Source organism: Felis catus, chromosome C1, assembly GCF_018350175.1.
Source record: "Felis catus isolate Fca126 chromosome C1, F.catus_Fca126_mat1.0, whole genome shotgun sequence".
NCBI lineage: Eukaryota > Metazoa > Chordata > Mammalia > Carnivora > Felidae > Felis > Felis catus.
The window spans coordinates 138,876,913-138,904,810 of record NC_058375.1 but is presented as its reverse complement, the minus strand read 5'-3'; the positions used below and the strand labels follow the sequence as shown (position 1 = coordinate 138,904,810).

Genomic DNA, 27,898 nt, shown 5'->3' with positions numbered 1-27,898 from the left:
TTTCAGTTTTATTACCCCATTTCACTCCAGATTTTTCCCAGGTGCTTATTTTCAAAGAAGCATCTTTTGGGGTTGCTAGTTTTTCCTGATTTCTTTTTCCCCTTAATAGTATATTCTTTTCCCAATGTCCCTTCTCATCCCAATGTCCCTTAAAAACACAATAAAATCTTAGATATTTTACTTCTTCCTTGAATAATGTGACAGATTAGTATGAAGTTTTGACCAAAAGATTGAGATCAGATTTGACAAGATTAAAGGTCTAAGTATGTTGGCTTTTCTTTTGGTGTGCCTACACATTCTCACTTTCTCGCATCTTGCCACCATTGTAAAAATAGACATTTTTTAATATAGATGACCCAGAAATGTCACCTTATATTGTTTTCTTAAAGTAATCACTTCTAGGTTTGTGTATGTTTTAGTCAACTTACTTTACAATGAGTAAAAAGCAATGTATTTTCTCTAAAAGCTGTGTTGTAGCTAATAACTATTAGACTTCTGTCCAATGTGTTATATATAGCATCATCCTGATGCAATGTCTGATGGGTATCATGTATTAAACTTAGGTTGAAACGAATTTTACATGTGTAACATGTTTAGAAGCTAAAATAAAATGTTTATTGTCCTAGCACTGAAAACTTTATATCGTCAAATTATATATTACTTGATTTAAATGTGCAACGTGATTTTTTAAAATTCAAAAAAGATAATACATTCAGTGTAAAAGTGGTGAGAAAAAAATGAAAATAATCCGTTATTCCTGCACCTGGAAACAATTCTAAGATGTTGATTTATGTAATTTTAGTCCTTTTAATCTGTTTCTATGGATTTATTAACAGCCAGATCATAAAGTTTTGCCGTGTACTTTTATTTTTAAGAAAATGTTTATTTTGAGAGAGAAAGGACATGGGAGGGGCAGAGAGAATGGGAGAGAGAACCCCAAGTAGTCTCCATACTGTCACTGTAGAGCCTGACCTGGAGCTTGAACTCCCAAACCATGAGATTATGACCTGAGCTGAAATCAAGAGCCACCCCAGTGCCCCTTGTGTACTTTTAAAAGAAATAATATGTAACTAATATCTTTCCAGTATATTACATACTGTTACAAAATAGTACTGTGTATATTTGCTTTATATTGTAGAAATAACCTGCCAGCCTCTGGGAGTTATGTTCCTAAATAGTGCCATGATCAGTGTTGACAAGAACAAACTATAACAATTTTTCTTATTTTTGTATATAAATATTCTTACTTTTTGTGTTTGTTAATTTTTGAGAGAGAGTGTGTGTGCGAGGCAGGGAAGGGGCAGGGAGAGAGGGAGACAGAGGATCTGAAGTGGGCTCTGTGATGACAGCAGGGAGGCCAATGCAGGTCTTGAACTCAGGAACTGAAATACCATGACCTGAGCTGAATGAAGTCAGGTGCTCAATCGACCGAGCCACCCAGGCGCACCAGATAAATTAGTTTTAAAGTATTTTTACTCGTGTGTGTGTGTAAGTATGTGTTTTTCATGTTTTATTTTTGAGAGAGAGAGAGAGATTGAGAGAGAGAGCACCTGCCCATAAGCAGGGGAGGAGCAGAGAGAGAGGGAGACAGAATTAGAAGCAGGCTCCAGGCTGAGTTGTCAGCACAGAGCCTACACAGGGCTGGAACTCATGATCCCTGAGATCATGACCTGAGCTGAAGTCAGCGCTCAACCAAGTGAGCCATCCAGGCGCCCCTAAAGCATTTTTAAAGTAGCTAATATTTCCTATGAATTACCATTATTGTTTTGCAAACATTTCTGTAAGGTCATATTTTGCTAAAACAGATTTTGTCTATATGTTTTACTTTACAGAAATTTTTACTTCATTTTATAATCTGTATTAGTAACTTGAAACTGTTTTTGGTACTTACATTTCATTTTCACAAATCTTCTGTAAGTTTGTGTTTTCATCTCTGTTTTTCACAAATTATCATTAAAAAGAGTAAAGCAGTTTTGAGTGTGTATTTTTGCATGTTTTTTGGGGTCACCATAGTTGTCCACATGGAAGAGTAAGAATTGTGACTTTTGATCATTTCTTCCTTTCTTTTGGATTTTTTTTAATAAACTTTTTTAGAGCAGTTTAAGGGTTTAGAGAAAAATTAACTTGAGAGTACAACAATTTTTCATATATTCCTACTGGCCTAGGTCCCCTAGCATTAACCTAGTTTACCTTATTATTAGCTTCTTGCCTAGAGTGGTATGTTTGTTACCATTGATGGACCAGTATTGATACATTAGTATTAAGAAAAGTTCATAGTTTAGATTAAGGTTTACTCTGTGAGTTGTACATTACACGTTTTGAGAAATGTATTATGACATATATCCACTGTGACAGTATCACAGGAAAATCATTTAGCTGTCCTAAAAGTCTTCTGTGCTCCACCCATGTTCCCTTCTCTTCAATTCTTGGCAACCATGATCTTTCTGAGTATCTCCATAGGTTAGCCTTTTCCATCCACAGAGCTGGAATGATACAGTATGTATCCTTTTTCAAATTGTCCTTTGCTCCTAGCAATATGTGTCTAACTTTCCTTCATTTCTTCTCATGTCTTGATAGCTCATTTCTTCTTAGCAGCAAATAATATTTCATCTTATGGATGTATCACAGTTTGTTGATCCATTTACCTACTAAAGGATATCTTTGTTGTTTCCACTTTTTTGTAGTTATGAATAAAATTGTTACAAACAATCTGGTGCAGGTTTTGTATGGACATAAGTCTTTAACTCATTTGGATAAATACCAACATGTCTGATTTCCAGATTGTGTGGTAAGAGTATGCTTCATTTTGTAAGAAACTGCCAAACTCTTCCAAAGTAGATGTACCATTTTACATTCTAGTCTGCAGTGAATCAGTTCTTATTATTGTATGTCCTCACCAGCATTTGATGTCATCATTTTTTGGGTTTAGACATTCTATCAGGTATAGAGCAGAAATATCATTGTTTTAATATGCAATTTTCTAGTGACATATAATACTGAGCATCTTTTCATATGCTTATCACCTATATATTTGGTAAGGTGTCCACATCTTTTGTCCATTTTTTTTAACTGGGTTGCTTTTTTTCCATTTTATTGTTTAAATGTTCTTGTATGTTTTGTATACCAGTCTTTTATCAAATCTGTGTTTTGCAAGTATTTTTTTCTCAGTCTGTGGCTTGTCTTCATTCTCTTAACAGTGTCTTTTATAGAGCAAAAGTTTTTAATTTAAAATTCAGTTTATCAATTTTTTCTTTTCTAGATTGTGCTTTTGGTGTTGTACCTAAAAATTCATTGCCAGACACAAAGTCACACAGATTTTTTTCTGTGTTCCTTTTTAGAAGTTCTACGGTTTTGTGTTTAATGCATAGGTGTATGTTACATTTAATTTTTGTGAGGTTTAGGTGCTCTGTCAACTCAGTTTTTTACCTGTGGATGTCCAGTTCCAGTACCTTTAGACTTTTATCTTTTGAATTATCTTCTCTTCTTTGTCAAAAATATTTTTGTGAGTCTATATCTGGGTTTCTATTTTGTTCTATTTATTTATTTATTTTTCTATTTTTTCACCATTACTACACTCTGCAGTTGACCCTTGAACAACACAAGTTTTAGGGTTGCAACTGCCTGTACAGTTTAAAATGAGTGTGTAACTTTTAGTTCCTCCCAAAACTTCACTACTAATAGCCTACTGTTGACTGGAAGTCTTAACTACTGATAACATAAACAGTTGATAATACCTGTTTTGTATGTTATATGTGATATATACTATATTCTTAAAATAACCTAGAAAAAAGAAAATGTTAAGAAAATCATAAGCAAGAGAAAATACACTTACAGTATTGTACTATATTTATTAAAAGAAAAAAAAATGTGTGTATAAGTGGATCCAAGCAGTTTAACCCTTGTTGCTCAAGGGTCAATTGTATGTTACTTTAGCTTTATAGTAAGTCTTGTAGTAGGGTAGTTTCTGACCTCCAACTTTGTTCTCTTTCAATATCATATTGGCTCTTTGTCTTTTTCCTTTCCACGTAAACTTTAAAATCAGTTTATATCTACAGAATAACTTTAGAATTTTGATTGGGATTTCATTGAATCTATAGATTAAGATTGAAAGAACTGACATAATAACAATACTCAGTCTTCTTATCCGTGTAAATGGAATATCTGTTCATGTATTTAGGTCCACTTTGATTTTTTTTTAATCAGATTTTTTTAGTTTTCCTCATGTAGAAAGTAGTTGACATTGGTATATTAACCTTGTATCCTACAACTTTGCTTCAGTAGTTTATTAATTCCAATAGTGTGTGTGTATTCTTTGGGATTTTCTCCATTCATGGTCTTACCATCTACAAAGAGATGATTTTATTTCTTCCTCCCTATCTGTATACATTTTATTTCCTTTTCTTGTCTTACTGCATTAGCTAAGTGTTCAAGTATCATTTTGAATACCAGTGGTGATCCTTCTTGATCTGAGTGGGAAATCATGTAATTTCTCACTATTAAAAATGGTGTTAGCTGTAGATATATTTTTTTAGATGTTTTTAGCATTAAAGAAATTCCCTTCTAGTCCTGATGTATTTTTGAATTGGTATTGGATTTTCTGAAATGCTTTTTCTGTATCTCTTGATAAAATCATATTTTTCTTCTTTTATTCTATTGTTATGGATTAATCATTTGTTTTAGGAATGGTGAATGAGTCTGGCATAGTTAGAATGAATCCCACTTATTTTTATGTATTGTGTGATTTAGTTCACTACTTTGTTGAGAATTTTTGCATCTGTATTCATGAGAGATATTGGTATGTAGTTTTCCTTTCTTGTAATGTCATTGTCTGGTTTTCCTATTAAGGTAATGCTTACCTCATACAATTAGTTAGAATGTATTCATTCACCTTTATTTCCTGGAAGAGACTTATCATTAGTAGGGAATTACTATCATTTGTTCCTTAAATGTTTGGTGGAGTTTACCAGTGAACCTATCTGGGCCTGATGGTTTCTGTTTTGGAAGGTTATTTATTGACTCGATTTCTTTAATACATATAAACATATTCAGATTATTTTTCTTGTATACATTTTGTTAGATTGTGCCTTTCAAAGAAATGGTCCATTTCATCTAGGGATCAAATTTGTGGGCAGAGATGTTGTTCATAATTTTGCCTTGTTACCATTTTAATGTTTAAAGGATCAGTGCTGATGGCTGATTTTTGCTGTTTCCTCTTGATTCATTCTTAGAAATTCCATCTCTGCTTACAATGCTTGTTTGTAATTGCATGATACCTGCTTTTTCCATTAGAGCCCTTAACATGTTAGTTGTAGTTGTTTTATACTGCCAGTCTGCTAATTCCAAAATCTTAGTCACATCTGAGCCTCGTTTTGTCTTTTCAGGCTATGTCTTTTTTCCTTTTAGTGTGCCTTGTAACATTTTGTTGAAAGCCAGAAATGATGTACTGTCTATAAAGAACTGAGGTAAGTAAGTCTTTAGTGTGAGATTTTTATGTTTATTCAGCTTAAAATTAGGTTGTGTTTATTGTTTCCTGCACCCTTAGGTGTCAGAAACTAAAATTTCTTCTTGTGTTCTTGCTTTTGTCTCCAGCTGTTTTCTTTGGAATTCCCTAGAGATTTCATAAACAAGGTCTGAGAGTTCTTTCACTTGTAAACCCCTACTTTAATACAGGAGCCCTGTTAATGTGGTGGGAAGATGTTGAGGGAGGAGAAGCATCATATATTCCTGTAATTAGGTCTCAGTTTTGTGTGTAAGAGAGCCTATGCCCCTGAACATAGTACCTATACAGGTACTTCTCAGATTCCCCCACCTTCAACAAGTAACACACACATTACCCCTTTAGGGGAGTCATGAAGGGAAGAAGGGGCTAGAGTTGGGTATTTCCCTTCCCTAAGAGAGCTGGACTCTGGTAAAATAATTTGCTTTGCAGGCAAGCCTTGTTTAAGAGGACAGAATGCTCTAGATATATTTCAGTGGGTCTACTTTTCCCGTATCCCTGTTGCAACAGGAGGAAATTTTTTCTGATCCTTGTTAGAAGATCAGAAGTGTCGGGGCGCCTGGGTGGCGCAGTCGGTTAAGCGTCCGACTTCAGCCAGGTCACGAACTCGCGGTCCGGGAGTTCGAGCCCCGCGTCAGGCTCTGGGCTGATGGCTCAGAGCCTGGAGCCTGTTTCTGATTCTGTGTCTCCCTCTCTCTCTGCCCCTCCCCCGTTCATGCTCTGTCTCTCTCTCTCTGCCAAAAATAAATAAACGTTGAAAAGAAGATCAGAAGTGTCTAGAGAACCTGGAAGGGTACTTGGAGGTAAAACTCAGAATAAGTGTGGTGTCTTCCCTAAGACTGGCCCTCCTGGAGTTTTTAACTCTTAAGCTTTTTAACATTGAACCTCTAGCAAATTGTCAGTCACATTCTAATTTCGTATACTTTGGAACTGCCTCCAGTGCAGTCTCTGTACCTGGGCTTCTGCTCCAGTAAGCTATGATTCTCTATATCTGCCTGCGTCTAATATTGGAAGACACAGTGCCCTCTGACCTCATTCTTACAGATCTAAGAAGAGTTGTTGTTTTTCAGTTTGTTCAAGTTTTTTTCTTGCTATGAAGAGAAGAGTGTCAACCTCCAAGCTCTTTACATGCTGGACAGAACCTTGATCCTTTTTGAATAAAAATTTCTGGTTTTGTTTGTTTTTACTTTAAAATCAAATTAGTGAAGACTGTAGTTGAAATTTTTCATTGTGTGTGTATAGTGATGTAGTTAATTAACTTCCTACCACTAGCTATTTAATTTTTCCTTTTTATAATCAGAATTATATTAAACATCCTTATAGCTAGGTATCTGTATATATCTGTAATTATTTTTTTTGAGTAAATTCCTGCAAGTGGAATTGCAGGATCAAAGTCTGTAATAAATTGAGCCTTCTAGTAAAGATGTGTTTGTACCATTATTTTGTGTTGCTTCAATTAACCACAGCCTTCCCAATACCTTAACTCAAACATTTTACTTTGTGTTCCAAAATAGTACCTCACTTAATCTTTTTAAATTTAGTTTTAATGGGAAAGAACTATATTTTAAAGATGAAATTCACTTTGTTCTCTTCCTCAATTTTTTTATTCAAATGTAATTAACATACAGTTATTAGTTTCAAGTGTGTACTATGATTCAGCAGTTCTGTACCTTTCTCAGTGCTCATCAAGATAAGTGCAGTCTTAATCTCTGTTAAGACTATTTGAACCATCCTCTAACCCACCTCCCCTCTGGCAACCAACAGTTTGTTCTCTGTACTTAAGAGTTTGATTTTTTGACTTTTTTTTCCTTGTTTCTAAATTCCACATATGCACGAAGTTTTATGATATTTGTCTTTCTCTGATTGACTTATTTCACTTAGCATTATACCTTCTGGGTTTGTCCATATTGTTGCAAATAGCAAGTTCTCACTTTTTCTTTATGGCTGAGTGATGTCCCTTTATATGTGTACGTTTATGTGTATTTCAATATGTATGTACATAACAATTTCTTTATGCATTCATTTATGGATGGACACTTGGATTGCTTCCATATCTTGGCTATTATAAATAATACTGCAGCAAGCATAGGGATTCATATATCTTTTTTAATTAGTGTTTTCGTAGTCTTTTGGTCATTACCTATTAGTACAATTACTGGATCCTTGGTAATTGTATTTTTCATTCTTGAGGAACCTCCACACTGTTTACACAGTGGCTGCACAAGTTTGCATTCATGCCAGTAGTGTACGAGGTTCTTTTTCTCCACCTCTTCACCAATACTTATTGTTTCTTGTGTTTTTGATTTTAGCCATTCTGACAGGTATAAAGTGATATCTCATTGTGGTTTTAATCTGCATTTCCCTGGTGATTGGTGATACTGAGCATCTTTTCATGTGTTTGTTGGTGATTGTGTATGTCTTTGGAAAAATGTCTGTTCTAGTCCTCTGCCTACTTTTTGTTTGGATTATGTTCTTTTGGTTTGAGTTGTGTCATTTCTTTATATATTTTGGAAATTAATCGTTTATCAGATATATGTCCTTTGCAAATATCTTCTCCCATTCAGTAGATTGTCTTTTAGTTGTGTTGATGGTTTTCTTTGCTATGCAAAAGCTTTTTGTTTTGGTGTAGTCCTGCTACTTTAATGTTGCTTTTGTTTCCCTTACCAGAGGAGACATACCTAGAAAAATGTTTCTATGGCCAACATCAAAGAAATTACTGCCTATGTTTCCATCTAGGAATTTTATTATTTCATGTCTCCCATTTAGATCTTTAATCCATTTTTAGTTTATTTTTTGAATGTGGTGCAAGAAAGTGGTCTGATTTCATTCTTTTGCATGTAGCTGTCCAGTTTTCTGAGCACAATTTGTTGAGGAGATTGTCTTTTCCCCATTGTATAGTCCTGCCGACTTTGTCATAGAGTAATTCACTATAAAAGCATGGGTTTATTTCTAGACTTTGTTTTGTTCTGTTGATCTGTTTATACTTGTGCCAGTATCATACCATTTTGATTATTACAGCTTTGTAGTATACATTGAAATCTGGGGTTATTGTATGTCCAGCTTTGTTCTTTCTCAAGATTGATTTAACTATTCAGAGTTATTTTGTGATTCCATACAAATTTTAGTATTATTTGTCCTAGTTCTGTGAGCAATCCTGTTGATGTTTTGATAGGAATTTGTATTCAATCTATAGAATTCTTTAGGTAGTATGTACACTTTAACAGTATTAATTCTTTCAGGCCATTAACATATATTTTCAATTTCTTTAGTCAGTGTTTTATGGTTTTCAGAGTACAGGTCTTTCACTTTCTTATGTTTATTCCCAGGTAATTTATTCATCCTGGTATAATTGTAAACAGGATTGTTTTCATAATTTCTCTTTTTGCTATTTCATTATTAGTGTATAGAAATGCAACAGATTTTTGTATGTTAGTTTTGTATTCTGTGACTTTCCTAAATCCATTTATCTTTTTTTTTTTTTTTTTTTTTTTTTCATTTATCAGTTCTAATGGTTTGGTGGAGTCTTAGGGTTTTCTATATTAATACCATGCTATCTGCAAATAAGTGAAAGTTTTACTTCTTCCTTAACAATTTGGATTCCTTTTATTTGTTTTCCTTGTCTGATTACTGTGGCTAGGACTTCCAGTACTATGTTGAATAAAAGTGTTGACAGTAGACATCCTTGTCTTATTTCTGACCTTAGAGAAAGGGCTCTCAGTCTTTCCCCCACAGAATATGTGAGGTGTGGGTTTTTCATATATGACCTTTATTATGTTGAGATGGGTTTCATCTAAACCAACTTTGTTGAGAGTTTTTATCATGAATGGATGTGTTACTTTGTCAAGTGTTTTTTCTGCATTTCCTGAGATTATCCTATGGTTCATATCTTTCTCTTGTTAATGTGATGTATTATGTTGATTGATTTGATTGTAAATACTGAACCACCCTTGCATCCCTGAAATAAATCCCACCTGGTAATGGTGAATGACTTTTTAATGCGTTGTTGGATTTGGAGTGCTGTTATTTTGTTGATATTTTTTTTGCAACTGTTTTCATCAGAGATATTGGCCTGTAGTTTTATTTATTTGTTTGTTTTCTTACTCTTGCTTGATTTCTCTAGAATTAAGTATTAGTGGTAATAGTGGATATATTCATGATTTTATTTGTAATACCGTTTACAGTGGGTTTTGATACCTATCGTATTATAATTGAAGAACCAGATTTTTCCAAGTCCAACATGGGGCTTGAACTCATAACTCTGAGATCAAGACTGAGCTGAGATCAAAAGTCAGAGGCTTAACTGACTGAGCCACCCTGGCGCCCCAATCTTTTACTTTCTAAAAGATACCTTTTTTTATTTATTGGACTACTGGCTAATAAATATTTGATTCAGAATCTTTTATTTTGTTTATGAATTCTGTGTGAGCCTCATCTGCAATGATATTTTTTGCCTTTTGCCAAGTTTTATTAACAAAGCTTATATCAGGTGCATAGAATAAAGTACGAAGGCCTATATCTTTTTTTTTTTCTAGATTTTGGAATTGTTTAAATCCCTATAAACTTCTTTTTTGAATATTGATTAAAAATTAAATTTCAAGGGTTGCCTGGGTGGCGCAGGCAGTTAAGCATCCGACTCTTGATCTTGGCCCAGGTCATGATGATTTCATGGATCATGAGTTTGAGCCCACATTAGGCTCTTCACTTCTGGTGCACAGCCTGCTGGGGATTCTCCTTCTCTCTGCCCTGCCCTTCTCTCTGCCCCACCCCGCTTGTGTGCATTCTAGCCTGCGCTCTCTCCCTCCCTCTCAAAATAAACATAAAAAGAAATTTAAATTTTAGAACTCCTTGGTGCTATAGCTATTTTTGTGCGAAGTTTTGAGCACCCTTCCCATTTCTTTTGTGATCACTGATTTTTTCATGTTTTCTGCCTTTACTTTTCTTACTATTTGTTTTGTTAATAATTATTTTGGCATTTTTCTGCCTTTATTTTACATTATGCACTTTTTCACTTAAACTTTTTTAGTTTTTTAAGTTAAATGTTACACATTTCACATTTAGTTTCTTTAATAATAAGTTTGCAAGCTTGTTTAATGCCAAGTAGTTCTGCACCCAGTTCCAACAAAAGTATTGGAGGGAGTGTTCCCCACACCACCAAGCAATTCTTAGACCCTAGCTGGGTGGCCTCCAATTCATCTCAATTCTGACATTGTTTACTTAGAGATCATATCTGATTCCACAGTTTAAGAGCTCAGTCCTATAAAACTACTCCCCCGCCCCCCACTTCATATGCCAGTCACAGGTTGAAGTTGTCACCTGTTCTGACTAACCTGCTGTAGATCAGAGGTTCCAATGTTCCCCTGCTATTGAGTGGCTCACAGAATGCAGAAAGACATTTTATTTATTAGGTTAGCAGTTTATTATAAAAGGACATAACTCAGGAGCAGTCAGGTGGATGAGATGCATAGGGCAAGGAATGTGGGAAGGGGTGTAGACTTTAATGTACTCTCTGAGCATGCCACTCTCCCTAAATCTCTCCTGTGTTCACCAACCCAGAAATTCATTGAACTTCATACTTTTGGGATTTTTTTTTTACTTTTGGGAAGCTTCATCACACAGGCATGATCACACAGGCATGATCTATCATCATCTCCATTTTCAGTTCTCCCTTCTCAAGAGAATAGGGGTGGGGCTGAAAATTCCAAGCTTCGAATCATGGCTTCCTCTTTCTAGTGACTGGGACCTATCCACAATTCCACTAAAAGCTGCCTCATTAGAACAAAAGAGACTCCTGTCAATCAAGAAATTACAAGGGTTTCAGGAGCCCTGTGTAGGAACCAGGGTCAAAGATAAAATATTAGAACCAAAAAAATGCTCCCAGTGCTCTTAACACTGAGGAAATTACAAGAGTTTCAGGAGTATGTGCAGGAACCAGGGCCTGAGATCAGTATTTTTTTACTATCTCAAAAATACCAAAAGTTTTTCTCTGGATTTTGTGGGGTTTTTTGTTTTTCTTTATGGTAGGGGAAATTTACACTATTTATGATCAATTCTCTATTAATAATTGGATTATCACTATTAGTGTTTTTTATAAATTCTTAAGTAGGAAATATTGGTTATCAGTTGCTATGTAGCACACTGTTTCACAACAGTTGCAACCAGTAGTGTTTTAAAACAACAAGCATTTTTTTCACACGGTTTCTGTCAGTCATGAATTCAGGAGCAACTTAGTTGGATAGTTGTGGTTCTTCAACTCTCATGAAGTTACAATCAAGATGTTAGTTGGGGTTGCAGTCATCTGAAAGCTTTACAGGAGCTGGAGAATAGTTCACTCACATGGTTGGCAAGTTTCTACTGACTCTTGATAAGAGGCTTGGTTACTTACCATATGGACCTGTTCATAGAGTTGCAGGACTTCATTGCATGACAGGTAGCTTCCCTCAGAGTAGGTGGTTTAAATGAAATCAAGACCTATCCTCGGAAGTCACACTCCATTATTTTCACAATATCCTCTTGGTTACACTGGCCAGCTCTATAATGTGGTAGTGGATTGGTTACAGATATGCCTACTAGAAGTTAAGAACCACTGAGGGCCATTTTGGAAGCTAGTTAAAATAAAGTGGAATTACTAAATTTTCTTTTAGGTTGTAAGAAAAACCTTGCATTTTGAGTATGAGACCTTCTCTTATGCATGCCTGTCTTCTGAAAAAGCTCTCACTTTACGTAGAGAATTATAGTTTTGTGCATTTGAGTTGGATAAATGGAACTGCTGAGTTCAAAATTAGAGATTGGTAGAAAAAAAGGGGGGGAGGGGGACACCTGGGTGGCTTAGTTGGTTGACTATCCAACTCTTGATTTGGGCTCAGGTCATGATCCCAGGACCATGGGATTGTGCCCCACATCAGGTTCTGTGCTGAGCATGGAGCCTGCTTGGGATACTGTCTCCCTCTCTCCCCCTCCCTCTCCCTCCTCTTCCTCATCTCCCCCACTTTTACTTTGATGCTGTGTCTCAAAAAAAATTAAAGATTGGTAAACTCCTTTACCATTCATTTTCCTCATCTCTTTTATGGTTTTTGGCCTCTTCCTTTAGATCTTATAGTTATTCTAGGGTCCTAAGAGAACTTAGGTTTTATGGAAGTCTTTTACAAATACTCGGTTATAATATCCTCTGTTTAGTCAGTGTGCTTTATGTCTTAACAGAAGTTTTTCAGCATTCTGGTCGTCTCATCTTTTTAGCTTACCTGATGGTATAGATTTGTTCTTTTTATTGTAAACAGGAGCCTAATGGTTTGTCTCACAATTATGCAGTGTAGTCTGGCTCCAAAGGGAGAAAAGACTCCTCTTTGCTTTCGTGTGTATTTACTTCAAAAAGACCATTTTTTATTAGCAAGCATATTGCACCACAGATCTAGTGTTGGGAATTCTGTGTTTGCTTACCTGATGCCTTTTCAAGGAAATAATGTGGGTTTCATGAGCTACCTTTATCTTATTTAAGAATTAGGAAATTCATTGGTCAAATGTATTTGAACTTTTTCAGCTAGAAGAGTGAGTGCTCCCTGTAGCCAGTTAACCAGACCAGTGCTTTTGTTTATTGTTGGGAGTTTTGTTTCGATGAGAGTGGTTTTTATTTTTGTTTTTCTTATGTCACCAATTAAAGAATAGCATTTTTTTTTCCAAATAGAGAATGGTGTTTACATAAGAAGAAGTGTATAAAAAATGACACAAATATAGGAAACAGTATATTTGAACCTGTCTGTCCACAGTTGATCATCAGTTAGTCCTCTCATTGACAGCCCTTTAACCTTGGGTGGGTGGGGATGGGTTGCAGAAAAGGATAGACATGTTATTGCACCTGAGTTCTTAACCTGAATATGCCTGCAACTGGGTCTCTGAGTAAATTTGTGTCTCATTTTTTTCTTATGTAAAAATGAGGGAGTTATGTTTGATCTTGCTAAAAATAAGTATCACTTTTATGAAGACATTTTGGGTATTTTATTGCCTTAAAGTCATGATGAACAGCTATTTTCCAGTACAAGGAAAAATGTAAGTTCCTGAGAATTCTGGTTTGGAGTGTCAAAAAGATAAAGTTTTCCTCTGAATTTGTACCATGTTATATAAGAAAAAATTCTAAGCTGTCCTTTTAAAGCAAAAAAAAAAAAAAAAACAAAACTTTTTGGGGACTCTCTCCCTTTAAAAAAATCCAACTATTTGGAAACCTAATTACAGTATAAATGTTTAAACTTATATTTTTATCTGTCATGGCAGAGTTATCTAAGCATGCTGATGGGTGTAGGGAGTGTATATTCATTAATATTCATTAGCAAACACCATGGGAGAATATAATTTTGGGCCATAGTACTCAAATTATAGGAATTTGATCTCCCTGTGTTTCCTGCACACGTTGAAGAGTCTCATTAGAAACAACAAACTGTTCTTAAAGTTTTTAGGATAAATTGTAAGATTTTGGGTTTACATGGGGTTATTTCTAGAAATTCTCAAAATTTTTTTCCAAAGGCAGTGTTTTCAGTCTTTTTCTTCTAAAAGTAGTTTAACATTTGTTAATTGATTCACTGAGGTTGTAGCATATCATATTTACATTTACATAAATTTATCTGTGACCATGTCAAAGGAAAAAAACTAAATAGTGGGGAGGATTCTATTCATTATTTTTCTTAAATGAACATATGCCCTGGAGTAATTGCACTTGCAAGCAAATACAATACTGTACAATATTACACTTTATGTCTATAAAGTATACCATATACTTTTCAAAAAAAAAAAATCTATATACACGTGTTCTCTCCTTACTCACTGATTTTAGAAGCCAGGTCTTAAATCGACTCCTATTTTTGGTACCTTCCTCCATTCAAAACAAAATGATGTTTTTGTTGATTCAAGTCTTTGTTGTCTTTATGCTGTTTATCCACCTAAGTAAGCATATTAGCTTTGATTCACAGCCTTCATTCCTCTTTCTATTCAGCATATTTCTAGTCACATTCCATGTGCTCAGAGAAAATAGAGTATAATTGACCAGTGTAACATTTAGGATAAAGTTACAAGCTAAATCAATGCCGGTAAAATGATACAATGCATTTCAAAAGCTGAAAGGATTTCTAGATTATTTGCAGTTGTGTGTTGCGTCTTTCATTAGCCTATATAATTCAAAAGTGAATATATTTTAAATGTGTGCTTTAAAGAAGTTCTCTCAATATTTTCTTTTACACTAATACAAAATTGATATTTATATGGGATGTTTCATCGTTAATAATCAATCATAAAATGTTGCAGTAACTTATAAATGCCTTTTTTACCTGAAGATTTTGTGTTATTAAACCTATGATTTTCCCAATGAGAGTATTTACTTATTTTGTTGACTGCTCATCCACCAATGTTCTTAGAAACAACTCCGTGGGCATATTCATTAATATGAAGATTCTAATAGTACTTTACAAAGTACTGTATGTATCTATGCACATAAATGTACATAGATACATGTGTACATGATATGTCTCCATGTGTGTATGTGGTTCCAGGCACATTGCTATGCAGTACTGAAAACTAAAAGGTAAGAGAGAGCATGGCTTTTCTAGAGAATTGTAAACCTTTCAGTCTGAATTATTTGGTCAGTTTTGAGTATTAGACATTATAGAATTTTTTCCTTCATTTTAATATCAATGAAGAGAATAGCATGTCATTATGTAATTATACTAAAGATGATTAAACTTTGAATTCATTTGAGCCTGAGTGAGTTTCGGAGTAAATTGTGTCCCCTCTATTCCCTGAGAACAAATGAAGAAGAAAAAAATTTAAGAAGTTGTCAGGAGTTACTAGTTACTTTATTGTGGATGACTTATATCTAGAAACAACAAAAAAACAATTATTTGGGATTATTTGGGATTACTCTTCAGCTCTGGGGAACTCAAGGAAACATCTCACCAGAGGCTCTGCCTAACTTGACTTACTAAATTCACATGATATCATAGATAGCATTTCAACTTGATCCTTTTAGGAAGTACTAAACAATATGTTTGCTAGTCTGTAAACTTGGAATTTATACCTATTTTGTCCCTTATTTGACCCACCTTCAACCCTTCCTTTAATTCTATTTTAATCTTTTCCTTGCTGCAAACACTCCAACTGGCAAGAGATAAGTGTGGAAACTAATTCTAGCTGGCTGGAAAACATATATTCTAACCTCAGTTTCATCTTAAAGAATAATGACAAAATGTGGAAACCGCCCACAGATTTCTCCTAAAATATTTCTTGTTTTACAATATTTGACTATTTATCCAATCAAGGACATTTTTCTAACTGAAGAGAGGCAGAGTTCTAATGTTTTGTGCATTCTTACTGTTCTTTGAAAAATGTCAGCCATACTGAGTTAGACACTAAGCAGTAGTAGAATTTGTATTTTTACTTTTACCTAAATTAAAGATTGATAGTGGTATTATTTTCAATTTTTTTTCTTCATCGGAGTTTTTTGTTTTGTTTTGTTTTGTTTTGTTTTGTTTTGTTTTGTTTTGTTTTTAAACCAGGAGTTCTCGTCACAAAGTAATACTCCTCTCTGCTGGAACTTCAGAGTTTTGTTTAAAAAAAAAAAAAAAGTCTTGTAAAAATAATGATTGTATGTTTTTCATTTTCAGTCCCATCCACCAATTTTACATAGATTTTGTAGGAGTTCTGTTAGTAAATTTCATCTTTTCTCATGTAAATTGGGTGTTTTTCCAAGCTGATTGTAAAGGTGTTTTTATATTTGTAACAAATTAATATAAATAAAGCTCATTCTGCTCTTTATAGGTATATGTGTTAGAAAGTCTTCTTCCTAAGTGTCAATTGTATATTTATAAAGATTTTTATAGATAATATACATCATTTTCAGACACAAAATCAGAGATGAAAACATTTTTAAAATGCTTTCTCCATCGCACAAATTTCTTTCAAAAATCTTTCTTTCCTACCTTTATTTTTAAAGTTCTACTTATTTTTGGTTTTTCTCTTTCCTTGTCCTTGCCCTTGACCTGTCCTTCCCCCCCCCCCACCATAGTACTTGAATTAGTTCATCTTCCTTTAAAACGTCATAACAATACCTTTAAGTTCATTATCCATCCAACTGGACTCACACACCTAACTCATATAGTAAAAAGCTGAACGTGAATAAACATGGTGCAATTTATAACCCCTATCTTTTACTTACTTCCCATTCTTTCTTAGGGCTCCTAGATTGCTGTTGTGACATGACATGACATGACTAGCTAACACAGATCAAGTGGAGGTATTAATGTCAATTTATATATTAAATATTATCTAAGCTTAATTTAATTCTCATGTTTTAGGTAAATATTTTAAATAGAACCCTTTAAATAAATACTTGTTTTACCTGAGAGAGGGTTTTTTTTGCACCAACTAGTTTGGAGCCTATTCATCTGCAGGGTAGGAAAGACTCTTTGTTGTGTCTTTGACCTACTTGGACAATTTTAAAACTAAGTAAATGGGACATATTCTCACCTGTTTTCTCTTGTAAATGCTTTCTTTGGTATACAGTGTTACAGTTCCTGCTCACATTACTAGTGTAGGCTCCATTAAAATTTTTTTCTCCTTGTAACTTTACTGACTCTATTCCCTTGAAAAAGAAGTGTTTGCTCCCCCCCGTTTTTTTTTTGTATGACCTGATATTTTCTATTTAAAAAGTGAGCATTTGAATCTAATAATTTACAATTCTAGAAATCAGAAGATATCCCTATTCTGCAAAGTTTGCTGGGGTTTTTTGTCTTTGTCTATTATTTTACTTTTTTAATTGTTGTAGTGTGTCTCTGTGCCAAAAATCAGCTTGAGGTATAAAATTACGATTTCTCAGGTCCCTGTGAACCTTCACCTTTCCCTGGCTATGTATCATGACTTTCTAATTCCCCTCATTTGTACAGTTTCTTTTTAATGTCCTAGTCTGTAATCTCTGGCTTCCGAAAAGAGGAAGAAAAAACTAAAGGGACGGAAAGTGGGCACTAGCCTTTTTATTCCCATGGAAGTTATACCTGCAGGAGAAAGAGGGACTTCCAACAATAAGGGGAAATGGAATAATAATGGCAACGTGTCTCTTTCTATTTCTGAGGTAAAAAGCCACCATCAACACAAATCCCTGACATTTGGGCAACAGGATCCCTTTGTCACCAGTCTGTCACCATAAGCTATGTGCAAGATGCTCAAGGAACAGGTTCATAGTTGCCTACCATTGAGCTCAGTAGTGGGGGATAGATAGCTGCTACTGAGCAAAGAGCTGAAATTAACCAAAATTATTGGCAATTTGCTTTGCAAGTCTTCCTCTGAATATTAAAAACCGTAAATAGACTCTAGAGTTCCAAAATACTTATATTGGATTCTTCCCTGTACAGTTGCTTTCTAGGTGTGGAGAAGGATTCCTGGTGCTTCCTAGGTTCCATAATCCATTTTCCCATCATCCCCCAGGACATTTCTTCGTTATTAGATATTGCAAGGACAAGTATTCTCTGATTTCATTTTGCTCAATGATCCTTATCCGCATGGCTCCTTATTGGCTTTCCAAAGTTTCTGTGATAAATAAGTATTACTTTCTAATGTTAAGTTTTTTTATCTTAAAAATACAGATATTTATTAAAAACCTAAGTTGTAGGGGCACCTGAGTGGCTCAATCTGTTAAGCATCGACTTTGGCTCAGGTCATGATCTCATGGTTTGTGGGTTCGAGCCCCATATCAGGCTCTGTGCTGACAACTCAGAGCCTGGAGCCTGCTTCAGCTTCTGTGTCTCCCTCTTTCTTTGCCCCTCCCCCACTCATGTGTGTTTATGCACCAGTGCTCACTCCCTCTCTCACTCGCTCTCTCTCAAATAAATAAACTTAAAAAAAAAATCTCTCTGCCCAAATTCTACTCTTAATAAAAAGTGGACTGTATGTTCTTTAAGACCCCTTTCATTACTAAATCCATGAGTTTATTCCTTGTTTTGTACTTTCACTGCTTTTTCTACTTTTATATTCATATATCTTATTCCAGTCAGACTTTAAGCTTTTTGAGGATAGAGACCAACTTTAATATTTTATCTTTCCCATAGTGCTTCTCACAGGGCCTTGTAATAAGTACCCATTCACTAAATATTTGTTAAATTGAATTCATTGAGAATCTTTGTTATTAGCTTGGTGCTACTTGGTTTTCTCATTATAATACAGGGAGGCAGTTATACATTTATTTATTTAAATAAATATTTAATCATTTTTTTTAGATTGCATTTATCTTCTATTTTGTTTGTAATGTCATTCCAGGTAACAATTTCTATTTAATGGGGTGAAAATATTCCTTTAAGCAGTGTCTGAAACTGAAACCATAATCATTTATACATACATATATATATATATATATGTATATATATATATATATATATGTATATACATAGACACACAAATATGTTGTATAGCCATCTTATTTATGTCTTGAGTCAAATTAGTCGGGAAATGTTAATCACCATGTAATAATACTACCAAAAAATTTATATCTAATTTACACAGCTGACGAGTTGAGTACCTAAAATCTGTGGCATAAAAGGACTTAGTGACTTAAAGCAACAGTATTATTTTGGTGAAACAATGTTTTTTTACTTTGAAATATTTGTTAAATCAATTCAGTAATTTATTGAGCAGCTTATTCTCAGCTATAGCTGGTGGTTATCAAAGCAAGTGTCATAATCTGTGCCTTTGTAAGATTTGATAACTTGAAGTTCTTTTAGATATTACCAGTTACAATTTGGTTTTATCTTATAATACAGATATTATATCCTGTTACTAATCAGCAAGCTGGGAGATATTTGGTCAATTTACTACTAAACTTAAAAAAATCTGATTTTTTTGTTTGAATTGGTGAAATATTACTCAGGCATAAAAAAGAATGAGATCTTGTTATTTGCAACAACATAGATGGACCTAGAGGGTATTATGCTAAGTGAAATTATGCTAAGAGAAAGACATCCCTTATGATTTCACTTATATGTAGAATATAAAAACCAAAACAAGTGAATAAACAACAACAACATAGAAACAGACCCAGAAATACAGAAAATAAAGTGATGGTTGTCAGAGGGGAAGGGAGTGGGGGGGGGGGGGGGCATGTGCAGAATGGGTGAAGGGGAGTAGGAGGTATAGGCTTCCAATTATGGAATGTATAGGAAAGGTACAGCATTTCCTCATGGAGGTGAAAGGTACAGCATTTAGAATATAGTCAATGGTATTGCAATATTGTTGTATGGTGACAGATGGTAGCTACACTTGCAGTGAGAGAAGCATAATGTAAAGACTTCTTGAATCACTATGTTCTCTACTTGGAGCTAATGTAACATTATGTGCCATCTGTAGTTCAATTAAAAAAAAAAAATCTGACTTAAAAGGACTTCCCCAGGAGTTTATCCAAGTTGGTTTTCCCTGAATCATTTCTTATTCTGTTAGTCTCAAAGACAATGATTAGAACCAAACTAAGATGAAGACATTAAGTTGGCTGTGCCTACCTGGTAGATTTATGTTTGCCATCTCTAGGCTGGGAAAACAACCTGACATCTTGCTGAATATTGAGCTCTATTTGGGAATACGTTATTACTGTCATTTATTTCTTTTCTTGTTATGTTTTTACAAGTTAAGAGATTTTCACAATAATCGCTTTTATGTTTTATTGTTGGCCAGAGTTAATTTAAAATATATGATGTAGAGACAATGACGTATAAGAGGCTCTGAGTGAAGGTTGGAGCTGAGGAAGGCATTATGATAAAGAAGAGCTATAAGTGCCCATTGAAATCTCAGGAGCAGTAAAGGACATGTTTCATAATTTTTAGGAATTAGTCAACATGTAGTTTTTGGAAAGAATAGAAATGGGTAATTACTGTGATAAATAAGCCACCTCAGTTGGTAAGTGGAAGCTGAATATACACATGATTGTATCTTAAATTAATGTAGTCATCCTGCTTTGTTTAACATCTCTTTAAAAGTCTAAAATTCCACATAAAGGTTTGCTAAGTATCCATCAAGGAATATATTTTAGTGTTTCACCTTTTAACATTTCTTCTTCAATTAGTGTGAGTTGTAGGGACCATGGAAAATGTCGATAGGCTACTCTGAGCAGGCAGCTTCATGTGACGTAATTTTATAATTCCTGTTGTTTTGGTCATTTGTCAACATAGGAACAAATTTCAGTGGTCAGTACTTTTCTGATTTACAATTTAGAAGTGCTCTGGAATTGGTGTGGTGAGAAGCTTTCCACCCTCTATATGTATCCACCTTTATGTGTATGTCAGAACTGAGTAGAATGACCCAAGAGAGAAGTCAGAGCTACATTGCAATTCACTTATTTGAGCCAATAGTGTAGAGCAGTGAGTCCTAGACCTGGTAGTAGAGCAAAGTTCATCAGAGAACATTCTGTAGACCCAGATTTATGACCAAGACATGCAAATCATGTTTTAGAAGAATTTTCCAGGCAATTAATGATATTTGGGAAACTTACATAGAGTAAAGCAAATGATTGATTCTTTGTGTATGTTTCTAATTATAGTTTAAGGTTACCCTTGGGTCCAAAACTTCATTAATGCCAGCTGATTTTCCTTTGCCTTTTTAAAATAAAAAAGTGTAATAATTTGTGAGCTTGTACTCTTGTTTTGTGAGAAGAATGCTTTCACTGGACCTACTGCATTTCATTGTACATACCACATTAAAGGTACCTCGCTGGGTGCACAGGGATATAAGAAATAATAAAGAGCAGAATCCCATCATAGATGAATTGGCTATGATCTAACTACCCTTTAGTTTGATTCCACTATACTACATGATCCTGAGGAATGTTAACAGTATAATTAGGTGAGAAGAATGATTAACATTCAGACATTTTATTTTTTTATTACTTATTTATTTTTTTAATGTTTATTTTTGAGAGAGCGAGCGTGAGCAGGGGAGGTGCAGAGAGAGATGGAGACAGATCTGAAGCAGGCTCCAGACTCTCAGCTTTCAGCACAGAGCCCGACATGGGGCTTGAACTCACAAATTGAGAGATAATGATCTGAGCTGAAGCTGGATGCTTAACGGAATGAGCCACCCAGGCACCCCGACATTCAGATACTTTAAAGATGCCTGTTCTGTGTAGCTTTAGCTTTTTCTCTATTGACAGCTAGCTTCTAGTGAAAGTAAAATCTTGGGTAGCAGGCCAGGAAGCCTTTCAAGTTTAGTGCCTTAGCTCTGGACATGTAAGAACATCTAGAAGACCGTTAATGAAAAACAAATTATATCTGTTTGTTTGTGTGTGTGTGTGTGTGTGTGTGTGTGTGAATGAATATTCCATGAATGGTATGCTTTATTTGGCTGTTGCGTGAATGAATATTCTGGCTTGAGTAGCTTCATATGTGCACATTTATGCATGGGTAAAATGACATTGTTTATTTTTAGTTATCTGGTTAAGAGTTTTTAGTATCTTCAAGTGTGAAGGTTTTTTTTTTTTTTAAAGTCATTGCTTCATTTGTATTCTGAACCCTTTGGTCTGGTGGTAATATATATAGAGAAAAGGTTATATAATTAAGAATCAACTTTAACTCTCGCATAAATGTGTACAATAAATAAGGGCAGGTAATTAATTAGATTAAATATCTATTCACCAAGACCAATGCATGGAAACATTAAGTAAATAGGAAGAAAAGGTGTGGTTTTTGTTTAATTTTTTTTTTTTTCTGCTTTACTGCTCTTCACAGGGTATCTGGTAGCTTCTCTGCATTTTTTAGGCTGTGAGGTCATCACATCCTCAACAGTGTTTGAAGCAGGTGGCCTTGGGCAAAAAAGTACCTTTCTTCTGTGGATATTGGCAATAAATTCCTCTGATAACAATCTCATATGGTACACTTAACTGCTCAAGAGATCAGTGTCTAGGGAAGTGGACAAATTAACACAGACCTAAGTTGCTCAGGTTTTATAAAAACAACCCCTTTGTCATTTACCAGCAATTCTACAGGCATGTTCTATGACACTATTCCAGTTTTTTTCCAACGCTATATATCAGAATAATAATTTATGGCACTAAAAGGGGGGAGGGGCGGATTCTACCCCTAAAGATTCAGATCTATTGCCCTGGGATTTTTTTTTTTTTTTTTTAATGACCATTCATCCATTTTGCTCATGTCTACCTGAATACTACTTGTTCTTTGCCATTGACCACCCACTTGGCATCATAGTAACTGACACAGCCTAACAGTGCCACACCATTAGTGCTTTTCTCATCTTGTCATTGGAACTGTGAGACTGTAATCTTCAGTTAGCACCATTATTTAGCTGGCTTCATCAGAGCACATGTTTGTCCTATCTCCTGAATCAAGCACATCTTATTGTTCTTTTTATATTAAGTGCTTTTCATGTTGTTTGATACCAGTCTGGGACTGGTACTAGGTTAATAACTATTTTCCAAAGTATTTTTTAGACACTAATTTTTACTTTTAATTTTTTTTAGCCTAGGGATTTTAATTTTTCCCAACAAATCTTGACGAATCAAAAACTGTTTGTAAAAACATTGTCTTCTATGCTGTTAAAGCATATATATCAAAACAATTTTAAAATTCTTTGCAGGAAAGATTTTTGGGTTTCTTTTAAATCAGGGGACAACATGTAAATGTAAAACATCCAGGCAACCAAAAGAATCTCTCAAGTAGATCACAGAATGTATACTGTTTTGGAATGTCCTCCAAAGTCTCTCTGAATTATCAGATGATAGGACAAAACCTTTGTTACTTTTCAGTAAGTAGAGGAAAGAAAAACTCTTCTCACTTTTTTATTCTACTTGTGGTTTATGTTCAGTGGTCTATTTTTCTATCTAATAGGAAGCTTTCTAGCTTATTTGTTTATTTACCGTGATAAAAGTCCCTTGGCTTCCTGGTGTCTTTCCTATTCCAAATTCTCCTGTTTTGATAACCCTTAGATAACTATTTAAGTGTGATCCTTAGATACTGTTTACCTTTAGGCTTAGCTTGGTTTGAAGAGATGTTTTCTATACCCATGGATTTCTTTACCTTCTGTGGTCTCATCAGTTTTACCAGGTCTGATGTGGAATGCAAAGTAATCAAGTCAATTTTCTCAGTAGTACACAAAATATGGTTTGGGGACTAGCAAGAGGAGCATCATCTGGGAACTTAACAGAAATGCAAATTCTCAACCACTACCCCAGACCTATTAAATCTGAAACTCTGGGGATGCTGCCCAGCAATCATCTCTTCCAGGTGTTGAATAGCTTCTTACAATTAGTGATTTGAGGTCTTTGGGATCCATGTAACTATAGACTGATCTGCCCATAATTTCTTTTTATTATACCAGTATTTAAAACTGTATTATTTTGTATTGAGCAAAACTCAGTGAATGTATACCATTGAAGTATGCTCTCATAGTTCTGAGGTACCTTAGTTGAAGTTGCACTTGACATTTATTGCATTGTCAAAGAAGTACTGTCACAGAAATTGTTTAGAACAAGATGATGTGCTTCTGCACCCCTCTCATCCTCATTTTGGTTCTTCTCTAATGTAATGTGATAATTTAGAAAGAGTACTGTGTTCACTGTGCATGGGATTTGACAACATGGCATATCAAGTAAACCATTTAATTTAACCCCCACAATACCCAGTGAGTTAGATAATAGTTTCATCTCAATTTTGCAGAGGACAAAACTAGGACTTAGGAAAGTTAATTTGCAAAAGTGACACCACAGAACAAGAACCCAAATCTAGGCCCTGCTAGTAACAAAACTCTCTAAGGACACAATATTGCTACCAACTTCATTTCTCTAGTTCTCCTTTTCCTTGGCTCTTTCTGAATTTGCGTTTATCTTAAATTTGATATAAATGGTCTTTACCATTTACTTCTCCTTATTCACAGTTCTAATTTGAATAATGTTCTTAAATATGTGTGTGTGTGTGTGCGCGTATATATATATATATATATATATATATATATATTTAGTTTCATCACTTGTGACTTTCTAAGAAAAACTAAAAATTTCTAGAAAAATTCTGGTATCTTCATATTCACTTCTTATACCTTTACTTTTTTCTGGTTTAATTTCAAAAATGGAAATCTTTTCATATATTCAGTAAAAGGTTTAAAGTATTGCCAAATTTTTCAGACATGCTAAAATGCATCTAGCATTTTCAAGTTTGAAATGAGTAAGGAGAATATTCCAAATCATGGCAAAATTACAAATTAGAAAAGGAAAAGTGTAGCTATTGACTAGTAATTTTAATCTTCGTTTGGAATAAATATTCCTCCTAAACCTCAAGGTTTAATTGAAGGCAGTAAATAAAATTTGAAATATACAACCTAATTCCAGAAAGAATATTTTGCTAATTTTTTTAATGTTACTAGCAAGCTGTCAGTCACTTATAAAAAGATAAAAATTCCTGATGTCTTTGTCTAACAATAATTGACGTTAGCTTCTTTTGAATCACCAGACATACAGCTTTATATGCTTTGCAACTTGATTTAAAAATTATTTCTTAAAAATTTTTCATGTACTTTATCTTTTGTTAATCTTGTAAGTTCTCTGTTAAATGAATTTCATAAATAATTAAACTATATTTTAACCATTTTGAAATTCCATTGCTGTGACACTACCATGAAATATACTGCATATATTTTACTTGAATTAGAGAATAAGTCATTCTGTATTTTTATAATTTATTATTCTTTTATACTTGGCAGTTTTTTTTAGAGTCATGGCATGTAATTGCTAAAAAATTTGAAACTTAGCTAAGAAGTTGATTTAACCTGGCTTTGGCTTCTTTTTTGGCAGCTAGTTTACCTGTGGACATCCTCCACTACCTAGCATGTATTCATTTATCAAATACTTTTCTTGAAAACCAGTTGTATGCCAACATTGTACTGGTTGGTTTGGATACAAAGATAGGCATAATTTCTGAGCCCTTCTTTTAAGGAGACTGTGACCCAGTGGAGCAAACATATAAGTAAGCACAGAGTTAGTTATATCACACTGTGTGATGATTAAGTTTTATGAAAGGAGAAGATGGCATATATCCTGAAAGCATTTGACAGACACATCCCCTCAGACTTTACCCAGAGTAGGAGTATATAGGGGTATCACAGGAACGTATTCCAGAGGTTGGTATGAAGCAGGATACAAGAATTGTTGAATGTTCAGACAGAATATTAATAGAAGGAGCTAGTAAGTTAAACTGAGAAGCTAGTCATTCAGAGCATTCCATTTATTTATTTATTTATTTATTTATTTATTTATTTATTTATTTTTAACGTTTATTCATTTTTGAAAGAGGGAGAGAGACAGAGCATGAGTGGGGGAGGGGCAGAGAGAGAGAGAAGGAGACACAGAATCTGAAGCAAGCTCTAGGCTCTGAGCTGTCTGAGCCACGTGGGGCTTGAACCCATGGACCCCAGGATCATGACCTGAGCAAAAGTCAGATGCTTAACTGACTGAGCCATCCAGGCACTCCATTCCTTTTTTTTTTTTTTTTTAACTTTTATTTTAAATTTTGTTTAAATGTTTTTATTTATTTTTGAGAAAGAGAGAGAGAGCACAAGGAAGGGAGTGGCAGAGAGAGGGAGACACATAACCTGAAGCAGGGTCCAGGCTCCAAGCTGTCAGCACAGAGTCCCACGCAGGGCTTGAACTCGTGAACCACAAGATCATGATCTGAGCTGAAGTCAGACACTTAACTGACTGAGCCACTCAGGTGCTCCCAGACCCTTCCTTTTAAGTGGTGTTAGAGAATTTGGAATTCAGAATTTGAGGGCTTGGGGGGAACTGAGGGGTTTTTATGTGAAAGTGGTATCACTAATGAGTATAAGAGTTGGAGACCGATAAAAAAGTTGCTATAGATTTCTGGTCTAGAAATGATGTTGATGTAAAATGGGATCGAAGCAGCTAGTGACAGAAGTAGATTGGGTTGAAATTCTTTAGGCAGTGTAATAGGCCAATTGTTACTCCAGCATCTGAGATTGAAAACTGGTGGGGTGCGTTCACTCTAGCAGAACATAATTTGAGAGGAAGGTCCACTGGAAGCTAAAGAAATAATATGAGAGTAAGCCATTCCTTGGAATTACCCATTTCACTGCTCCTTGAAATAGTATCAGTAAGTAATAGTAGGTTGTACCAAAATTCCTACAATTAAATAATTAGAGTCACCAATATGAGTAATAGTCATGCATAGACATTCAGCTCTTCTTACCCTTTGTCTAGTCCTACTATTTTAGAATAGCAAATAAAATCATATTATAGAAAGCAAAGTAGGAAGTGGAAGTAGTCCCTGGATGCACTGGTATAATTTGAAGAGAAATTCCAAGCATACTCTAATGATCAATTTTCAGATAATCAAGATTTAGTTGTACCACTATTACTCATTTCATTTTTTGTCATTAAGCAGTTGGGGGAGAAAAACTTTAAAATTAGAATTGTCTTTTTCTTAAATTTTTATTTTGAAATTATTATAGGCTCACAGAAGTTGCAAAAGTAGTACTTAGAGTCCTGTAAACCAGTTTCATCCAGCTTCTGTTAAGGGTGACCTCTCATGTAACTCTATATATAGAGTTATACGTATAACTCTCGTATAACTATAATACAATGTCAAAATCAGGAAATTAATATAGCTCTAATATTGTTAACTGGACTATGGGTCTTATTTGTTTTTTAAGCAGATTTTACTTGCACTGATTTTTGTATGTCTGTATAATTCTCTGTGATTTGATCCCATGTATAGATTTGTGTGACCACCACCTCAATAAAGATACACAACTGTTCCACCATTACAGAGTAACTAACTCTCCATGCAACCCTTTTGTAGTTATACTCACCCCTGCAACCTTGACTCTGTCTCTTAGCCACTACCACTCTGTTCTTAATCTCTTGTCATTTCAGTTGTACCAGTGGATCTTGGGACTCCTTCCACTTCCCTCTGTGCTTTATTTTATTTACTATTCCGAAATAGTAGGACTAGACAAAGTGTAAGAGGAACCAAATATCTATACATGGCTATTAATCATTTTAGTACCAAATGTAAGCTTGGGTGACTACAATTACTGTAGAAGTTTTTAGTACAAATTATTATTCACATTGTTTCAAGAATGTTGTTTAAGTGGAATCAGAAAATATGTAATTTTATTTTGAGGTTGGTTTTTTTTTTTTTTTTTTTTTTTTTTACTATGGGTAATAAATACTGTTGAGATCCATGTATGTTGTTGCATGTATCAGTAGTTACTCCTCTTTTTTTGCTCAAGTATATTCCCTTATATGGATGGATGTTTGAGTTTGTTAAATTCTGTTGACTCATTGGAGAACATCTGTATTGTTGCCAGTTTGAGGGTTATTATGAGTAAATTTGTAATGAGCATTCATATTACAAGGCTTTAGGTTGA

General features: G+C 34.5%; 1 protein-coding gene across 13 annotated transcripts in view; it reads left to right on the top strand.

Moving 5' to 3' along the window:
- Positions 1 to 27,898, top strand: part of ORC4 (origin recognition complex subunit 4) — an 81,759-nt gene that overhangs the window by 5,425 nt on the left and 48,436 nt on the right. For 2 of the 13 annotated variants that reach the window (XM_045033748.1, XM_006935271.5), the window contains exon 2: positions 5,382 to 5,462. The exons of 7 other annotated variants lie outside the window; for them this stretch is intronic. The gene's annotated coding sequence lies outside the window, so the exon portion shown is untranslated. Of the gene's footprint in view, positions 1 to 1,905; positions 2,497 to 5,381; positions 5,463 to 16,705; positions 16,767 to 27,898 lie in introns of those variants that run through there. 4 more of the 13 variants (XM_023259312.2, XM_023259313.2, XM_045033746.1 and 1 more) reach the window with 4 other exon arrangements.